This window comes from Ricinus communis, chromosome 1 (assembly GCF_019578655.1).
Source record: "Ricinus communis isolate WT05 ecotype wild-type chromosome 1, ASM1957865v1, whole genome shotgun sequence".
NCBI lineage: Eukaryota > Viridiplantae > Streptophyta > Magnoliopsida > Malpighiales > Euphorbiaceae > Ricinus > Ricinus communis.
Window position 1 is genome coordinate 19,588,565 of NC_063256.1, and position 10,246 is coordinate 19,598,810.

Sequence of the window (10,246 nt, forward strand, 5' to 3'; positions counted from 1 at the left end):
AATGGGTGATTTTAAGGGACTAAAGTGTTTTGCGACCTAAAAGATATTTTCAAAGGAATTGTTTTCAATTTAAGTTGAGAATGGTTTAGACTCATCTTATGTTTTAGATCTTTAACATATTGATTGGTAAATTGGTCTATTGGTGCCAGATTTTTGGACTTAATTTCAATTGATAGCAATATTTCAATTTTTTTCTTTGTGGTACCAATACTTTTTTTTTTTTTTGTTTCAGTTTAGAGTGTCAAACACTTTTTCAACCTATTTTTATTGATGTGTCTAATAGAAATGAAATATTTTTAAATGATTCGTTATATTGGTAACGTCAGATCATTAATAATTTATCCTACTAAGCATATAGAGCCTACTTTTAAATGTGGAAAATTTTTTAAAAAGGTGGATTTTATATGCTTAGTATAATAAATTATTAGTAAATTGAAATTGATAATGTATTAAATTAATTAAAATTTTCTTTTTTAATGGCCACATTAGCAAAAATAGACCAAAAAAGTGTTAGTATCCTAAATTGAAATAGAAAATAGGAATCTTGGTACTAAAAAGAAAAAAGAAGTTGAAGTATTGATACTAAGTTCAAAGAGCTCAAGTACCCCACGTATTGATAGATTAATGAATTAAAATAGAACCCATTCTGGTGATGAGAGTATTATCCGTATCGTAGCATTTCATAAGTCACCAAATATATATTTTTTGATCAAGTCTGAACTTAGCTTTTATTGCTAATGCAGTCTTATCTTATTGCTACACTAAAGTACTGATTTTAGAAATCATCAAATATAATTATTGTATTAAGTAACAAGTCAAAACATTAATAGTCAAAATTAAAAGGCATTGTCCAAAAGGTTAGTATTGCGGAGGCCTTATATCCTGAAATTTAAATTACAATGTAATGTGGTGCAACTAGGTACAGCACCTACGTTGGAGTTAACGTGCGTTTAATTTGTTAATTTTAGTTTATTAAATCGATATTAAATATTTATTAATTTATATTTATTAAATACGTACTAAATATTTATTGTTTATTAATTTTATTTTATTAAAAAATTATTTGTATCACAATATAAATATTTATATGATAACTTTAGTTTGACTTTTTTTTTATTTACTGACTCTAAGGACGATTTATATTATGTCTATGTTATATATCTCCATTTAAATAAATTAATGAATATACTATTCATTAATAATGAATATCCATTAACAAACTAATAAATATTATACTTATAAATGATGAATACTTATATCAATTACAAAATTGTTTCAATAAGCATCACAAAAATAATGAATCTAACTTTTTTAAAGAATCAATATCATTTTCATCTGAAGATAAATATCTCACGGTGATTTGAGAAACATGTATAAATTTATAATTACTGAATTGACAGTAATAAATTAATGAATATGTAGCTTATAAATAATGAATATCCTTCATTAAAATAATGAACATGTAGCTAATAAATAATGAATATTTTTTATTAAAATAATAAATATTTAAAAATTGACTGAATACAAAATAAATATTGTTACAGTAGACAATAAAACTTATCCTATGAATATAAGTATTGATGTCCATTATAAAAATATAATATTTTTATTTATAGAAATATCAATTATATATTGATGGAATACTTAAATTATCAAATGTAAAAGAAAAAAAAACTAGTATCATTTACTAATAATATATAAAGAGTTCCTAAATATTATATTATATAAATTTTAATAAATAATTTATTTTATCGTTTGTCAAAAGTATATCGATTTTTAATTCTTTAAAGTATATGACTAATCAAAAATAAAATAAAATGTTACTAATTATGTTAATACTATAATACATATATATATATATATATATATATATATATATATATATATATATATATATATATATATATATATATATATAAAATATATTATATATTAAAATTTGAGATATAAATTTTTCAACATGTGTTAACTATATTTTGATACATTTTGATATTATACTATTTTTAACACATATAATTTAAATTTATGTATAAAAAAATTATAAAAGACATTAAAAATATTTAATTATTATTATTCATAAAATATTATAAATAATTATAAAATATTAAAATTTTATTTTATTGGATATATAAAAATTAATTTTTATAAATATAAAAATATTTACTTAATATATAATTTTCAATTATAGAATATTAATTTTTATAATTTATTTTATTATGAAGTCAATTTTTTTTTTTTTAAAAAAAAAAAACACAATAACTAAACTAGCTAGCACATATGTCCCTGCCTGTGATCCACTATACAAGGTGGATCAGGGTGTAAGACATAAATTGCCAATACTACGAGTGATATTCTATAATATATAACAGTTCTTTATAAAAATACCTCGTTTTATAACAACAATGACACTTTTACCTCCAATAAAAAACGTCTTCCAAAGATCTCCCTTTTAACTAAAATCTTTTGCATGACATTTTACATTCAATACTAATACACTCATTTAAATAGGACCCTTGATTAGTGGATATTTTCTATTTTGGGATTTACAAATGGTTATTTTTATTTTTAGTTTAGGATAATATGTTTTTATATAAATTTAAAATTTTTTGTTTCTTAAAAATATATATTTCATATCAACTAATTAATTAATATGAATGACTTTCTTAATAAATTATTATAAATTTAAACTTACGTCACGACTATGACACTCTCTAAAAATCTTATCATTTTCAAATTAAAATTTGAAACCTTCCCTATTTACTTTATATTATATAGTTGAATTATTTGTAGCTTGTGTTAGACATTTCTTGAACTAATATGAGAGTAAATACTACTTTATTCATACATTTTTCTTGTTTAGATTTATATAAACATTCCACTTTGCATGATTTTACGAGTGTAGCTTAATTTTAAAATTTTTATATAATTATAAATTTAAAACTTTTACAAAATCAATAAAATTTATACCTCTAAAGCACACAAGCTCACAAAAACCCTTTCAAGCTGATTTTTTTTTTTATACAAAAATATGATAATACTATAGATTTTCGACTTATAAAGAAATTTAAAAAAGAAAACGATTAATATGATTATAGGACACATGTAACTTTTTATATTATACCTATATTTTCTTATTGTTTTAGAGATTTTATGTTTTTTATAAGAAAAAATATTTGCTTAATTATTCATATAATACTTTTGTTTATAACATGCATCTTTTTATTGCATAGAAATTATTTTTTTAATAAAAAAAGGAAGCAATTATTTTCACTATATGCAAGTACTTTTATTTTATTTATATTAATAAAAATTTTCTCTTCAATGCCGGGATAGCAATTATTATTATTATTGAAGATGATGAGAATTATTAATGTGAGATTGAAATTCAATTTCTAATATTTTTCAACACTAAGACATTATTCTTTTAACAAAAAAAATATATGTTTAATATTTTAGAACTATTTTAAGAAGTAGATATCATTTTCAAGTAAAGAAACCAAAGACAAATCAAATTAATAAAATAGTAACTAAAATAATTTAATCCAAAAATTAAAAGATTTTAAGCTGAAATAATTTATTTACATAGGATTTATAAAAAAAGTAAACTTTTACAGAGAGCAAAATTTAAAATTTCTAAGAAAAGTTCAAAATGACAATATTTATTCTTTTACATAAAAAGAAAGCTAAAATGACAGAGATCAGAGAAAAACAAAAGCTGACCAAGAAAAACAATTTAACTGCTTCATGGATCTGTAAATCAACCAAGCATCAACTAAACATCAACAATACCAGTTATAAAATTAACCACACATCAAGTAAATATCAACCAAAAATTAACAAAATCATTCGGTTACAAAATATTATTAAATAAATAAAAATAATTAAAATTAAAATCTAAACAAATATGAATTAGATAATAAATTCTTTTTTATTTCTGTTATAGGTTTACTAAGAAAAATTATATTTAGCGAAGGAAAGAAATTGAAGTAGCGAATAAAAAAAAATCAACTAAATATAAACTATATCATATTAACATCAACTATAGGTCAACAAAAGAATATTATTCCAAGTAACAATATAATATCTTAAATTTTTTCGACTTACAATATTTACATAATTTAAAAATTTATTATAAGTATGGTTAGAATTAAATTATGATAATAATTTCTATAAATAATTTATTTAGATTTATTTCATCTAATTAAATTCGTAACTACATTAAGTTAATATTTGAAATATTAATGAACAACAGTGGTATAAACTTAATTTTATGGTTACTGACTTAGTACCTTCGTAGTTATAGATTAAGTTAATTAGTTGATATAACTCTTTAAAGTATTATGTATTAGAGATTTCATGTCATTAAAAAAGAAAAAAATCAAATAATTTATCAATTTCAAATATTTAATTAATTTTCTTTTGAAGGGAAGATTTAATTAATTAAGTGGTTAGTTTTAGTCATTTTGATATTGGTAGGAATTAAGTCTAATTCCATTAATAAACTTTGTATTGACCTGATTTATTAATTTTTCAGCTTTTTATCAAGATTAATGTTTATTTCCTTAATTTCTTGAATTCTTGCTTTAAGTGGTTTCCATTGATATGGTGATATATTTACGTCTCAAATTAATTCATGTTTTAAAGAGAGAATGACAATATAACTAACAATAGAATAGCAAAATTAAATATGCACTTGATACATAGTATGAAACTCCTGATCGGTCCAAATTATATATAGATACTTCGGGTATTTTAGACTTTTAACGATATATTTCTATATATAAAATGGTGAAAATATGTGATTTTACCTTACTTAAGTTTAATTGTCTACTTTCAGGTAATATTAGATAAAAAAGAAAAATATTAAGCTAAATACTCGAAAAGAAGCTTAATTGGACATGTTTGTATCAAAGCCCAAGATTAAGACGCATGGATTGCTAATTACAAGGCCCAAGGGACATTTTAGACATTCTGTATAATTATTAGGATTTATATTAAGAGTTATTTATAGGGTAATATTTGGTGAAGATAAAGATACTTAAAGTCTTATATATTATATAGACTTATATTAGGTATACATCTCTAGGGAGGTTTATTTAGAGGAGAACTATTCTCTATATATATATCTCTGCAAAACCTAATTCTAAAGGAGGAGAGTTTTCTCCTATCTGCTCTTTACACCTGCCCACCATTATTCTCCCCATAATTCTCTATAGTGTTCCATAAACACTTTAGTTTAGTTTTCATTACTCTTTTTAAGATCTAAGGAGCTTTTCAAGAAGTAGAGAGTGAGGACCAATCTTGTTTCTACTTGAAGAAATCTTAGATCTAGAGGGAGCTTTTACTTTATTATTTTATGTCTTTCTATTTAATACCATGATCATTAGGTTAAATATGTTAGGCTAGTTTTCATAAATGTTTAGTTTAAACCCTTTTACTTTTGTATGAATCTTATTATTTATTTAGTTAATGAATGATTTCTTTACCTTCATATATCTATTAGTTTCATCTATTATTATTGGTTTACTATTATATCAATTTAGTAGTAATATTTGTTATGAAAACCTTTAGGTTAAAAGTATTAGAAACATCATCTTTACTTTAATCTATGTTGGTATAAGAAACCTAGGTTGCATCATTAGCTTGAGTGACTTAGAGAAAAGACACATCACCATCTCATTCTTTAGATTTAGGCTTAAAGTAAAACAAAGAGATTACTAAGTAAATGGTTAGGCTAAATACTATTTTTAGCATATAGTTTTATATCATAAGCATTTGCATTTGCGTTGCAAATTTATTTATTGTTTAGTTACTTTATTTTATGAATATTATCCTCTCAATATACCGATTTAGAGTGTTTAGATTTATTTTTATTGTTTTGTGTTGATAATTAGTCTTTCTAATAAATAGTCTCATAGTTCCTTGAAAGATCGATCTCATGGTGAATTTATCATTATTATAGAAACGATTCGTGCACCTGAGAGTACTAATTTAGATACATCAAGTTTTAACGTTGTTGCCGGGAAACTATGTACAAATTTATTATATTGATTGATTGTCAAAAGTGTCTTGTGTTTGTTAGTTTGTTTTGTGTTTTGTGATTTATTTTATTTATATGTTTTTGTTTTATTTTTAAATTTTTTTCTTAAATCTAAATTTTTTTTTTATTTTGTATGCAAAGAAGGAAAACTAAATCAAGTGATTCATCAACTTAGAAGATTGAGGAACAATCAAAAGAAGAAGTTGAAATCATGGCTAACCCACCAAGAGAAATAGGAGCTGAAAGACCAATGATTATGAAAGATTATGCACGGCCTATAATTGGTAACATTATTTCATGCATAGTTCTAGGTGATGCATCTAAGAATTATGAACTAAAGTACATTTATTTTAATATGCTTCCTTCATTTTATGGTATGCTAGTGATGATACATTAACATTTATTAGAGAATTTTATGTCATAGTTCATATTTTTCTATTATCTAGACTTAATAAAGAACAACTAAGAATGAGGTGTTTCCCTTATTCGTTGAAAGAAAGAGCAAAGGCTTTGTTAATGACCTTGCCTCCTAATTCTTTGAGAAATTGGGATGAAATTTATCAAAAATTTATGAGTAGATTTTACTCACAGCAAAAGACCAAAGAATTTAAGAGATAAAATTTCTAATTTTTATCAAAAAATTTTGAATCTTTTCATGAAGTATGGGATCGCTTCAAATCACTTTTATTACAATGCCCACACTATGGATTCCCACTCCCAATAACTAACCAATAATTTTATGATGGGTTGACACAACAATATCAATGTATAGTTGATAATGCAGCTAGGGGTGCTATGTTACAAATAACAACTGATGAGGTATATGACATCTTTGAGATCTTAGGAGCCAATTCTCAACAAAAGAGTGTGAGGACAAAAAGAGTAAGAGCAAATGAAGTAGTAGCTAGTAGTAAAATGGCCATGCAATTGGCTAAATTGACTAAGTAAGTTAAGATACTTGCTTCAACAAAAAAAACTAACCAAACAATAAGGTATATGGTATTTATGGTATTTATGGTCAAGGTGCTAATGTTTGTTCATCTTTTGATAATTATAGAGGAAATCTGTATGACTAAATAAATATGATGGATTCTTACTAATCCATGCATCCTATTAATGACCTTTATGCCAACACATATAATCCAGGTTGGAAAAACCATTCAAATCTCTCTTGGAAATAAAATGACCAAAATCCACCATAATGATTGAGAAACCGAAATCAACCTCATTACCAAGACCAATATTCTCAACTCCAAAGGGACTTCAATCTTTCCTTTTAAGATTAAGAATAAATTTTTCAATCTAATGAGCAAAGAAAGCCAAGTTTGGAAGAAACACTTCAATCATTTACGATGGCTTCTCATGATAGGATAGAGAGGAATGAGAAAAAGACAGATTCCATTGAGGCTTCAATGAAATGTTTAAAAGCTCAAATGGCACAAATTGTTGAAGTTGTTCAAGAGCTCAATAAAGAGAAACTATCAAGTCAATCTGAACAAGCCAATTCCATTACTACTATTAGAAAAGGTGAGGTTGTTGATAATATTGCTATAGAAACTGAAAGGAATTCTTCTTCTTATACAGGTACACCTAAAAATGATGGATTAGTGCAAATCAACAAGGAAAGCATGCAAAAGAAAGAAAAAGTATAGCCTAATATTAGGCTTGAGAAGAATGAAAAGAAAGTATTTTCTGGACCTGAATTTCATAAGACAGCTTAGCCTTATAAACCACCTATTCCTTTTCTAAACCAATTCAAAGAGAGCAAAAATGATAAAAAAATTGAATATATTGAGATGCTCTCTAAAGTTAATACTAATTTACGCTTGTTGGATGTTGTCAAGAATAAGCTAGCTTATATAAAATTCTTTGAAGAGTTGAACACCAAAAAAAGTCGATATGGGAATAATGAAAAAGTACAAGTAGCAAGTGTAATGCTTCAACATCAGTTGCCCCTTAAAATGAAGGATCCCGGTAGCTTCACCATTGATATTAGAATATGTGACAAAAAGGATACAAAAGCCATGTTAGATTTGGGAGCAAGCATCAACTTGATGCCTTATTTGACGTATGAACAACTTGACTTGGGAGAGTTGAAGCCTACCACTATGTCTCTACAATTTGCTGATAGATCGATAAAATATCCTAGAGGTATAGTGGAAGACTTGCTAGTATAAGTAGGTGAGTTAACAATTCTTATTGATTTTGTAGTGCTTGACATGGAAAACAAACCAGCAAGGGATAAAGAGCAAACTATATTCCTCGGTAGACCTTTCATGGCAATTACTAGAACTATGATTGATGTGCATAATGAAAAACTTACTATGACAGTTTTAGGAGAAACTATGGAATTTAAAGTGTTTAATTCTCTAACTTTATCTCCTAAATCTATTATTGATAAGTGTTCGCATAATTATTTAGATTCTCTCATTTATGAACAATTATATGATGATATTCTATTCTTAATTGATAAGAGCTTTCATAAAACATTAGATGTTTGCATTAAAAGTATGAAGTCATACTTGAAAGGAATACCTTATGACTAAGAGGTGGAGTGCGCGGATGAACGCCCACTATGAACATAATCAGGAATATCTAGCTATAGACAATAAATTTAGCACTTGTATTTTTATTTTTATGCATTTAAATTATTTTTATTGTTATTTTCTTTTATTTTTAAATTTTAGTGTTTTATGTTTACCTTGTAAGCCTATTATGGAAAATTAAGCATTCCTACCTTCTTTGATTCCCAAAAGGCAATATTTCTCCATGTGAAGCAATTAGATCCCCTTTAAAAAAAATTATTTTTGAGTGAACCACGTTGCGGCAATGAATTTTCACACGGGCCCGTAGTAGAGGCACGACAGGAACAACACGGGCTTAGAGCAGTTAAGCAGTAGCAGCCAACAACAGAGGCAGCATTTAAGATCACATTTATAAAAAAAAAGGTAAATGTGATCTTAAATGCAAATAATGAATATGGTAAAAATTTACAACTTATTTAAATATAAAACTATTATATTATAAAAAAATATTGTAATAAGTATACAAATTGTTATAGCTACTATATATATTAATAATAAATCTTATTATCTTTATAATAAATTACATATCTATATTCATATTTGCAAAAATAAATAATAATAATAATAATAATAATAATAATAATAATAATAATAAAATAGTAAAAATATAAAAATGTTAAACTTGAAACATAAAAACAATTAATAAGAAATTTTTGATATGTTAGAAGATTTATTAATACAATATAATGAATAGAAAATAATTTTTATGTATATATGTGTGTGTTATAAAAAAGTAATAATAATAAAAAAATAAATAATAAAAATTCTAACAATCTGATTAATTAAAAATAATTATTATATATGAGAATTTATTAGTGGAAGAAATAGATTAAAATATTAAAATTAACAAATATACTTCTTCATGTATATTCACCTTAGTATATAATGAATACAAAAATTCACAAAAATATATTATAAAAATAAAAATAAAAATAATTCTTTTATATTTATATAATTAAAATTAAATTTTATACAACATATAAAATAAAAATTTTAAATATAAAATAAGAGAATATTAATATTAGCTTTATAGTATAACGCATCTCTTATTTATGAAGAAAAGATAAAGATAACATAAATAAAGAAAACGTGCTTAACACTCCTCATCTAGTCACATCAAATCCACTATTAATAAAGAATATCATAATAATTTTATAGCTAAAATATAGAGCTTTATATCAATAATTCGAAAAAGATAAATAAAAAGAGTTTTCACTTTATATATATTTTAATTTAAGTTTTTAACAAAAATAAGAATTTTAAACTATTTATTTTATTCAATCATTTAAAATCAAATTATACATAATTTAATAATATTGTTTTAAAAGATAAGTGTAACGACTCGATTTGTGGGCCCGTAACCGATGCTAGAGAATAGATAGATTTAAAGCCAGCGAAACCCGTAGCAAGCCTGACTAATTAATAATTTAAATAAATACACGCACGCGCGCGCGCACGCACACACACACACATATATATATATATATCAAATATATCAACAATTCATTTATATAATCACAACATAATTAAATCAATCTATCCGCATATGATCGTTTATATTTTTTCCATAAGTTTAACAGGCCAAAATAAAATATTTAAATTTTAGAACCACTACTACGGA

General features: G+C 24.2%; 1 non-coding gene across 1 annotated transcript; it reads right to left on the reverse strand.

Moving 5' to 3' along the window:
* Positions 1-6,644: 6,644 nt before the first annotated feature.
* On the reverse strand, positions 6,645-6,750 carry LOC112535127. The gene has a single exon (XR_003079320.2). It is a non-coding gene; the product is annotated as a small nucleolar RNA R71 (small nucleolar RNA).
* Positions 6,751-10,246: the final 3,496 nt, after the last annotated feature.